Source organism: Apus apus, chromosome 2 (assembly GCF_020740795.1).
Source record: "Apus apus isolate bApuApu2 chromosome 2, bApuApu2.pri.cur, whole genome shotgun sequence".
Taxonomy (NCBI): domain Eukaryota; kingdom Metazoa; phylum Chordata; class Aves; order Apodiformes; family Apodidae; genus Apus; species Apus apus.
The window spans coordinates 117181214-117192120 of NC_067283.1; the positions used below are offsets into that span (position 1 = coordinate 117181214).

Consider the following 10907-nt stretch of genomic DNA (forward strand, 5'->3'; position numbering starts at 1 on the left):
GGCGGGGCGGCCCGGCCTTTATCCCGGCTGCCCGCCCCGGCGGGGCTGACCGGCTGCCCGGGGACGGGGCGGGGCTGCGGGGCCCGGCGCGGGGCCCTCGGCGGCAGGAGGGCGGGACGGAGGCAGGGGCTGCGCTGCTCGCTCCCCGCCCATGCCCGGGGGCCGGGGGGATGAGCTCTGGCCGGGAGCAGCGGGCCCGGGGCGGGCGCTCGGCGCTTTGGCTCCTCGCCGGGGCTCCAAGGGGGCTCCAAGGACGCAGCAGCTCGCTGGGCAGAGGCTCTCGGGGCTCTGTGTTTGCTGCCATAGACACTATCTTCCCTTCGGTCCGTTGGAGGGTGCTCTTTGCCTTAAGCTCAACCTTAGGCAGCAGAACTCCGATGCTAGAGAGCGCTAAATATTTACAACTTCAAAGGATGTCCGTATGAGGAGAAGATGCTTAGTACCACCAGAAAAAAATGTGACTGAAGGTATTTCCTTTTTCTTGCTCCCCCTGCGAGTTCTGTGTATTGTTGAAAGAGGTCAAAAGGTCTTCTCTTTTAGCTGTGCAGTTTTGGGTCAGAGTCTCAGCTCTGCATTGTGACTGCTGCCCCCTCAAGAGCCATTCACATAACAGAAACTATCTGTTCTATTAGAATATTTTAGTCGCAGCTAATGTATTATTCTATTAATATAGTAAATCCAAGAGGCTGAGGAAAACCTAACAGAGATACTGATGAAATCTGGGGTGGGGCTACTGTTTTCTTTTTGCAGATTGCATGATTTACAGTGGCTTGTTCTATACAAGCAAGTGTGAAAAGCTCGCAGCAATTAAATGTTCAAAAAGGTTTACATAAAATAAGTTATTTGTAGTAATACTTGGAAATCAATAGCATTTAACACTGAGACTGACCTTATGATTGGCATTGGAGGCTAGAATGTGTGAGGCCTGGCTCATTTCTCCATTTGGTACAAAGATTTCCTGCAAGTAATAACCTTATGGAATAAAATTTGCTGAAATAAAACTCACTGTCTTGAGTTTACTTGTCTGTATGATGAAAGGCTAAAATCAGCCTTAAACTTAAGATACTCTTTTTAAGACTGTCAAATTAGTGTCTTCCTTGACCTGTGGTCAGAGAAGACCCAAAATGGAATCACTACTCTTGATTCAAGTCCAGAATGGAACTACCCTAATTTGTGTTAGATGAGAGTGTCTCCTTCTTGCCACAGAGTATTTTTGGACCAACTTGTGAGTGCTGGCAAAATCCCAGGAATGCAGAACTGGGACTGGTGTTCATAGAATCACAGAAGGGTTTGGGTTGGAAGGGACCTTAAAGTTCACCTAGTTCCAGCTCCCTGCCATGGACAGGGACACTTCCCACTAGACCAGGTTGCTCAAAGCCCCATCCAACCTGGCCTTGTTGTTTGCGTGTTTTTTGTAACATTGTGCTGGATGTTTTCAAACGCACCCAAGGTCATTCAAGCCACAAAAACAAGTTTGAGGAACATTTAAACTGGCTTCTCTGTAGTAGTTGTGTTACCTAAGTGTACTGCTAGTCTGTAGACATTTTTTACCGAGGGTGGCACTGTGTTTTGGTCTACCTTAACTTCCAGAAAGCTCTTGGCATTTGTTTTTGGGTAGATATTGGCAGCTCTAGTGGAACAGCATAACGAGTAGCACACTGAATTGCTATTTATGCTTCATGTGAATCTCTAGTAGGGTGTCTATTATATTTACCTGATTTCACCACTGTCTAATTTTGATTATGGATGTCGCAACAAATGATCAATGCACTTTAGAATAATAAACAACAACAGCCTGGCTTACCATTGGAGCTGTGTTCTCTTCAAAGCACTCTCACTCTTTTCTATCAGAGCACTGAAAATATGATAAATATTTTGTTAGTAAAGTGTTAATTACCCCCCACTTACTCCAGCTGCTGAAGCAGAATAGAGTAATATGCTTGTAAACAGTCTGATCCTTCTGCTTCCATTTGACTGGCAAGAATTAGGAAAGAAAGTACAGGTGTTACCCGTGTTACCTATATACTGTGAGACATTCTGTAAGTCTGCTGCAACACTTGTAGAATCCAAATAAATTTCCAGTGGAAATTGCACTGCAGTTGCAGCATACACAAACTTGTCTTTAGTCATGTAGTGCAACTACCCAAAGAGGCGTAAGTCTTAGTTTGAAAATTAGTGCCTTGCTAATAGAAATCATGTCTATCATACTGCCTATGAAGGAACTAGGACAAACACCACATAGCCAGAATTCTTCAAAATTTACTTTTTCTTCTTATTCCAGCTGAAGAGAAACAGCTGGGGCAAAAGAGATTCCAGTCTAAAGGAAGGATCATCACCGTGAACGCGGAAGACTTGAGTTGTGTTCTGAATTTTCATTTGCATTTCCCTTGAGTAATATTTACCCTCTAACGTAAGTTTATTTAATTCTAGTTCCCTTTGTCAGCAGATAAAAAATACAGGAATTGCTGAAGTGACAAACTGTTACCCAGTAGTGGCACATTCAATACATCTGGGCAGAGTGCGAAGTCCTGTTTAGGGAGGGTGAGGAGATGAGACATGCTGCACTAACATCTTCTTTTTGCTACCTACACAACGAATATAACCAGCATCTTGGTGCACTAAATAGTAAGCTTTTGTCCCTTGAAAATCAGCTTAAGAAAGGGACAAATCCTCATGGGAAGAGGAACATGCCAGCACTAAGTATCATCCTTACTTAGTCACTGGATGTGTAGATCTGAGCGTTCACAGCCCATTAAGCTGCCATGTTTCCAGTATGATAGTCAGTGTCAGGAACTGACACTATGTCTTTCATTCCCTGAGCATTCTACTACAGTGTGGTGAACTTAAAAAGATCTAATGGATAAAAGCCTGTAGGTAAAGATTTGGGATTTTAGTTTCTCACCTCGGCATTTCTCACTTATCTGAATATGAAGTAGGTTCCTTATATTTTTTTATTTCATGTGCTCAGTCAATTTCTGAAATATTTTTTGGTACTCGACTTGAAAACGATATGTTAATATGTTAATTTCATAGCTCAAAGCCAAAACAAAACTATTTTTAAAAAGCTTCACCATTAACATTATTTTCCTTAGCCTTCTTCCCATTCCCTGAAAATTACACTTGGACAAAACATGACCACTGAATTTGCTTTTAGGATGGACTTTGTTTCAAAACCTGTCAGGCTGAAAATGGCTTGCTTTTAAACCCAAAATGTTTATCTCTGAATTATGGAAAGAGCCCTGGGAGCCTTGTGAAGAGTGTCAGAGTAATATATGAAGTAATAGTTTTTCAGGGAAGAAATGGATAAGAAAATAGAAAACAATAATCACACCACGATTTAATCCACAGTGCATCCACATCTTCATAGCTGAGTGAAGACTGATTTTCCTGCATCTTCCCCCATCTAGGATCTAATACAACTTGAAACTATGCAGATGAATGGTAAGGGTGATTACAGTATGCATTATTACAGTATACATTTCAGCATCTTGGTAGAGAGTTGAGAAGAGAGGGGTGCAATAGAGGAATAGAAACTCTAATGATGTAGATTAAAAGAATTATCATTTAGTTTCCCACATTAAATAAGTAGGTGATAAAAAGGCAACACTGTCCTCAAGTTATAAAAGGAAGAAAAGAAAATGCCCTTCCCTCAGCATCCTTAGTCCTGGAAATCAGACTGATTTTCCTGCTGCAAATCGTACCCCTTCATGCAGATTGACTATGAAAAAAAACAACAAAAAAACCACACACACAGAAAAGGTACTTCTTACCCAGTGTTTTCTAGTAATTGCCTCACATAATCCCCTTTTCAGAGATTCAGCAGTCAGCTAAGTTATGTATGAGTATTGGACACTTCATAAAGTGATTATGGAGAAAGTTCTTAATTGTTCAGAGGAGCAGCTCAAAGAAAGGAGTGTTCCATTTCAGAAAGCTAAATTACACAGCTGATGAGACATGACTGATTCATGTAGCTATACAGTACTGGCCGTAAACTAGTTGTTTACAGAAGAACAGCCATACTGTGTTCTACAAAATGTCTATTTAACTTAAGATTTTACTTCTCAGGTAACCAGCAGCACGTACTTAAGGAAACAGTGTAAGAACAGGGAAAGCAGACTAGTGTGTACAGACGTGGTCAGTTCAGGGACTTCTGAAGCCACAGGAAATAGGTTTTCATTTAATGGTCATGACGGATAAATGTAGCAAATGCAGCTGATGTGCTCATACATTACAGCAGTTTCTGATTAACTATGGAAATGCTGCTTTTCTGCCTTTCGATCCCTGGATAATCTGTGTGAATTTTTCATTTTGTATGTAAAGTGCATGTTTTCAGTTTGTCAATATTAGTATGTCACCTACACACAGGTAAAGTCTTGGGGTTTTATCTGACTTCCTTGTGTTTGTTGGCATTAGTGTATAGGCACATAATATTTATATTGTGCAATTAGGGGAACCGATTGATTATTGAAGGATTAATTATTTTTTGTATGTGTGTGTGTGTGGTGTTTTGGATGCTGTTGGGTTTTTCTGGGTTTTTTTGGTTGGTTTTTTAAGTAGCTCACGTTCCCGGACCTCCACAGAAAAGCCTGAAAAGCCACGAGAAACAAGATGATGTGCGATGTGCCTGCTAACCTCAGGTCCCTGGGAAACAGGCAAGGGTCTGCTGAAGTCCCCGTGGAGCTGCTCCAGGGCCTGAACTTGAAAACTGCTTGAAAGAGTCCAGCGCAGAGCCACAAAGACGATTAAGGGAGTGGAACATCTCCCTTATGAGGAAAGGCTGAGAGAGCTGGGTCTCTTTAGCTTGGAGAAAAGGAGACTGAGGGGTGACCTCATCAATGTTTACAAATACGTAAAGGGTGAGTGTCAAGAAGATGGAGTTAAGCTTTTTTCAGTGATGACCAGTGATAGGACAAGGAGTAATGGATACAAATTGGAGCATAGGAGGTTTAAGGTGAATATCAGAAAATTTTTTTTTACTGTGAGAGTGACAGAGCCCTGGAACAGGCTGCCCAGAGAGGTTGTGGAGTCTCCTTCTCTGGAGACATTCAAAACCCGCCTGGACACCTTCCTGTGTGATGTGCTCTGGGTGACCCTGCTCTGGCGGGGGGGTTGGACTAGATGATCTTTCGAGGTCCCTTCCAACCCCTAAGATTGTATGATTCTATGAACCTTCTGGAACAAATGCCCACAAAACGCGGTCACAGCCCCTCCCTGTGCACAGCGATCCCCTGACCGCTCCTCCCCAGGATGCCCGCGAGACCACTAGAGATGCTGTCAATGTAATTAATGACTTTAAAAACCAAACATCTCTCTCTGAAGTGCCGCAGCCCTCGAGAGGAAGGAGCTGCTTCCCCCGCGGAACCGCCCAGGCGCGGCAGAACGGCCCCTCCGCTCTGACCGGCGCTGCCCGCGGGAGCGGGGACACAGAAGCCCGGCTCGGTGCTACCCGGGCTGCCGGGCTTTCCCCTTCAGCTTGGCGCCTCCAGCACCAACCCCGCTTCCCCTCCCTCCCTACGGCGCGCCGAGCCGGAAAACCAGGAGAGGGAGGAACCCCTGTCTCCTCCTGCTGTAGCACCCCGACTCCTCTCCACCCGCCAGGTGATGCTGTCAGACCGGCAGGAGTTACGGCCTCCGCCGGCCGCCGAGCTGCGCTGCCAGCCGCACGACCCGACCAGCCCCGCACCCCGCGCCCCGCCCGCCGGCCCCGCTCCCGCCTCCCCGGGACGCCCGCCCCCGGGGCTGCCCCAGCGGCCCCGCCCGCCCCCGGGGCTGCCGGGAGATGTAGTCCCGCGGGGAGGCGGCCGGAGCTGCCCTCGGGGCCGGGGCCGCCCGCGGGGCCTGCGGGCCTGGGCACGGGCAGGGGCAGCCGCAGCGCCCCACCTCGCGGTGCCGGCGGCCTGCTCGGCGGGAGGCCCGGCAGCGCCCGCGGGGCCTCTGCGGAGGCTGCGGGAGGGGCTGGAGCCTCCGGTGCCACAAAATGGCACCTGCTGGTGGCGGCGGGGCTCGGCGGGGGCTCCGCCGGGCCCCCCGGGCGGGCCGGCCGGCGTGTGTCAGCGGCCGCGTTTGGGCAGTGACGCCCGACCAAGGCGTGGGTGTCTGGCACGGTAATGTGGGTGCTGAAGGGTTTGTGTTAACAAACAGCTCGGTGTGCTCCTGCAATGACAGTCCCGCGGCTGGGGAAGGGCTCCTGGGCTTGCGAGCAGGATTCCACCCCATCATTGCGTGGTGCCCGGGTTCAGTGTTACAGTCCGTGTTACAACCAGGCCTACTTCTCTGTGTTGCCAGGGTTGCTATTTATTTTTCCACGTTTGTAATACATAAGGCTTAAACCATCCGCAATTCCTGGTTTTCCGTGTGTTCCCCACAGCCTGTCCTTCGATGGTGATGTGTTTTCCTCAGCTCTTCTGGTATCGACAACAGACCACAGCCCTTCTTCTTTAGGAGAATTGTCCCTGCTTGCGGTAAACAGCTGGGAGTTTCTTAGCCAAGCCATATTTACTACATGTTGTAATTCCAGCAGTCTCCCTAACATCACCTCTGCAACATTTGGCTCTATCTCAGACACACCTTTTTAAGGACAGATTCTCAGCTCTTCTCATTACTCATTTTTTGTGCACTATTCCATTCATCGCTCCCAATACCTCAAGCTGACCACTGTCTTATTCGTTCCCCCCTTACTATCCTCTACAACTTTTTTTTAATTTTTAAAAATTTATTTCTTATTTAGCCTCTTTAAATCTTAACAATCAATCCTTTACTTGCTCATCCCCGTTGCTAAAACGGTTATCCGAGTCTCGGTCATTCCCCACTGACCTCAGAAATCTAAGGAAAGACTTTCCACAGAGGAGGTTGCTCAGATGCTTGAGTATCAGCAAAATGAAATGTGTAGGAGATTATGAGAGGCTGGTGGCAGATCAGTTCTCAATGCAGCAAAGCCAGAAACATTTTAAGCATCAGGGATATAAGAATGGAGAATACATTGTTAATGACCCACAGGATCTGCTTCTTTCTTAATTCCTTCCATTAGGTCTGGAAAACTGAACAGGAGGATTTCTGATGCAGACTCCTGCAGCCCCCTCAGAGAAGCCTAGGTGAGGAGGGAAAATAACAGTAGTCAAAGCTGGAGTAATAAATCACATAGGAACATGCTCCACAGGTCAGGACTGCAGTGTAAGAGCCTTCTGCTACATGGGCCTGAACATTAGCTAGTCGGGAGGAGAAGACAGGTAGCAGCAGCATTTACTGGCACAAATCCTCCTTGACTTCTTTTCCTTGGTACCAGGAGGGTGCTGGCCTGAATGGTGCCAACCATTAAGTAAGTTACCTGCTGTAACTTGCTGAAATGTTATTGTAAAATGCAGAGCTCCTCTAACAAGAACACATCGGAGTACCTTGCACTAAGGCAGAATGATTTCCAAACTTACTGAAATAATGACTGACTTGTCTGTTGTTACTACATCTTGCTCAATGTTCAAATTGTTCAAATATTCAGATCTGTCTCCACAATTTGCTAATGTTTGCTGTCCACTTCTTCACCAGTTCTGTTTCTCTTGGGTCTCACTTCCATATGACTGTCCCTGCATGTAGTGAAACATGAATGAAATTTGGATAGGAGGCAAAGTACTCAAGAACAACTCACTCAGTGAATTGCTTGCTTTGTTTGTTTGTTTGGTTTGTTGTGTTTTTGGTGGGGTTTTTTGTTGTTGTTTGTTGTTTCTTTTTTTAATAAATAAATTTAGATAAATAGACCTGTGTTGTTTCTTTATTCTGTAAGAGAAACATTTCAGTGTTTCACCACTGAGAGGGTGGTCCAACACTGCTGTTGGATGCCCTTAATAATTTGCTTTAACTCTTGGTCAGCCCTGAAATGCTTAGGGAGTTGGACTATATGATCATTGTAGGTCACTTCCAATTGATCTATTCTATGCCATGCCATGCCATGCCATTCCACTCCACTCCACTCCATTCCATTCTGTATTTAAAGTCAGGGGATGAAAAATTACATTGGAGAGTGTAGTTTTCATCTCATGCCTCTATATTTAGATTTTTATTCTGGTTACATTAACTGTCCGTAAAATGTCTAAACCTGTGGATCATTGAATATATGAAGATCAGTGCAGTACACAGGTTTCAGATTTGATAGGTTAATATGATTCACAAAACAATAATCTAATTTTAAATAAGACTTATTTGTAGTAGCATAGATGAATTTTCTCTGTCTGTGATTTTAGTATTATGGTTCAATCTCCTGTAACTGAAATCTTAGGTGAGAAACCTGTGCAGTGAAGGCCATCGGGCTCCTTGAGCAGTTGAGCCAACAATTGTGCTGAACAGCTGAGTCATTGGTGTCTGGGTTTCAGATCTAATGAATGCCCAGGCTAATCTGTGCTTCCAGTGGAACCACTACTTGTCCATGTGTTCTTTATTACCAAGAAAAGTGGCACAAATGTGGTAAGGAAGTCCTGGGCTTTCATATTTGTGCAATTAAACATGTGCAAATTGGAGCAGGTGAGATTGTCATCATGCTGTTTTCAGCCTTACCTAACCTCACTACAGTTCCAGTTGCTGGTGATCACCTATCAAGGCCTGACAGAACTGGAGGTGAATGGAAGATGTCAGAGGTGAGAAGGCTCAGAAATAAATAGAACTGGAGCTCACTATGGGGAGAAGTCAAAGGCCACCTTAGATTTACAACAGTATATATTTGTTGCCTCAGAGGGGATAAGATAACTTTGTATCAGCAGTTGATAGCGATTGACCTCATATAGGTCAATGTAGTTTAGTAATAAAACTTATCCAATCACCTTGTACAGATACACCTTTAAAATAACTTTATAATATTGTTAAAGAAGAAGAGAAGGGTTCTTTCCCAAGGCAACGATCCTCTAGTGCTAAGCTTGTGTTCACATCTACTGGAGTTGCACTCCTTCTCTGAGACTTAGCTATGCTAGGAAGACAAGATTTGCTTCCATTATGGGTTATCTTACTGTTGGTGTTAGCATGAAAATGTTAATTTTTAATTCAAATATGTGTTCCTTTTCTTTTAAATTTATTTTCTTTGTTTGTTATCCACACAGTCATACGTGTCCTACACTCCCTATTATTGTATTTCTCAAACTTCTCATGTCTTTTCTGTACAGTCTTGTTCTTTGTTTACTGACTGTGAAAATGCAAAATTGGGGGCTTTCATTTTTACAATAAAGACAAGAGCACAGTACTAGGTGTTTCTTGTGAAGATTAGACACCCTTTTGCAAGTCCCGAGCACAAGAGCATTGCAGTTTCACAAACTAAATAACAAAGGTATCCATTTAAACTTCTCCCATTTCTCCATGTCTGTTTGGGTTTAACTTAGTGTATTTTGCGACACTCAGAAAAACACTTGCAGGTGAAAACCGAAAGTGGCTACAGTCTTTGCAGGATGATATTTTCCAGTATTCCATGTCAGTTTCAAATGCAATCATATTTCTTGTTGTGGAAGAAAAATATACACTACGGAATAGTTTGCACAGGTAAAATACAAGCTTTTTAGGCTTATGACTACGTTTACAGCAAACGAGCACCATGCATAAGCTGTTAAACCAGAAAAACAGGGCTAGCTATGCATGAAAGACTCATGAGAGATAATCTGTCTCAAGTTTTCTGAATGGGATGGTCACACAAGGGAAGAGAGGATTGCATGCAGAAGGGTGAGGAAAGAAACAAGTGAGCTTGTGATTTAAAAAGCATGGTCATTAGCTCAATAATCTTGCTGGTTTCACTGCAGAAAAAATGTTAACACGTCAAAATTGCTCTGTAATGTCTCACACTCTTTCAGCATGAACAGTTCAATAACACTCTGATCTTTGAAAACCAGAGTGAGGTTTGAGTGAGTCAGGGTGCATGCTAATCAAACCTTAGCTCTGCCTACCAGAACTGGCAATAATCACCTGGAATTATCTGCTGCTATCTGGCTCTGTCCCCAGTGTCAGGTGATGCTACATTGCACGATTCAGGCATTAACTGGAGCAACCTGAGAGCAATTATTGGGCCATGAGATGATCCACCCCATTTATATGGTCAAAACAAGAGAAGAGATATTCCAAAATGAATCCAGAATGGCCAAATCCAAGTTTTATGCCATGTGTAAGCAGTGAACTGCCATGGTCTTTTCAGAGCTGCTAATGTAAAGGGAAGAGGTGGCTGTGAGAGTCCATAGCAGGCCTGTGGAAGTATAGCTTTGTGTGAGAGTGATGTAGCTGAGAATTAAATGAATAGTTGTAAAATTTAGCAGAAGTGGGGTTAATTCTGAGTACCAGGCTAAAAGCTTGAGTGCACAGCTGTGTGGTACACTTTGTTTTCATAAGTCTAATGTAAACATATGCTTAGATTTGGCAATGGAATGAAATCAGTGTTGGGGCCTCAATTCTAGAACAATATCTATAATCTTCACAGGCAAAATATATTTATTGAATTAATTTATATGAATTAAACTACAACAGCTCAAAGAGAGCAGAGCTGGGATGTTTTCAGTGTGTATTTTAACTCATTATTGCCTGACTTCAGAAGTGTGACTTACACTGAACGCAGCGCATGGTTGGTATATGATCCTAGTCTGGTCCTTTCTCTCCCAATACTTTTTGCAGTCATGGGGCACGGCTAAAGGTCATGCTTCAGAATAGCTAAATTATGTTAGACCAATGAGAGAAAGAAGAAATTTAGTCTAAATGTGCCGAATCCTGACAGTGTGTTGGGGACAACCCTCTCCTTTCCACTGACCTACTCATCTTTCCCCCACATGCATCATCCTTACAACAGGCAGTATTGCCAGCTCACCCTCTTTAATTCACGTTGAACTGTTGCAAGTGGCAAAGCTGTGTGTAAAAAGCTGGTACTTTCCATTTCACATTTCCTATTGCTGGACACACTA

At 44.2% G+C, this 10907-nt stretch overlaps 1 long non-coding RNA gene across 1 annotated transcript; it reads left to right on the forward strand.

Annotated features, from left to right (window-relative positions):
• The first annotated feature begins 96 nt into the window (after positions 1 to 96).
• On the forward strand, positions 97 to 4870 carry LOC127380377 (uncharacterized). Its single transcript, XR_007888490.1, has 4 exons — positions 97 to 467; positions 2282 to 2410; positions 3349 to 3441; positions 4555 to 4870. It is a non-coding gene; the product is annotated as an uncharacterized LOC127380377 (long non-coding RNA).
• The last annotated feature ends 6037 nt before the right edge of the window (positions 4871 to 10907 follow it).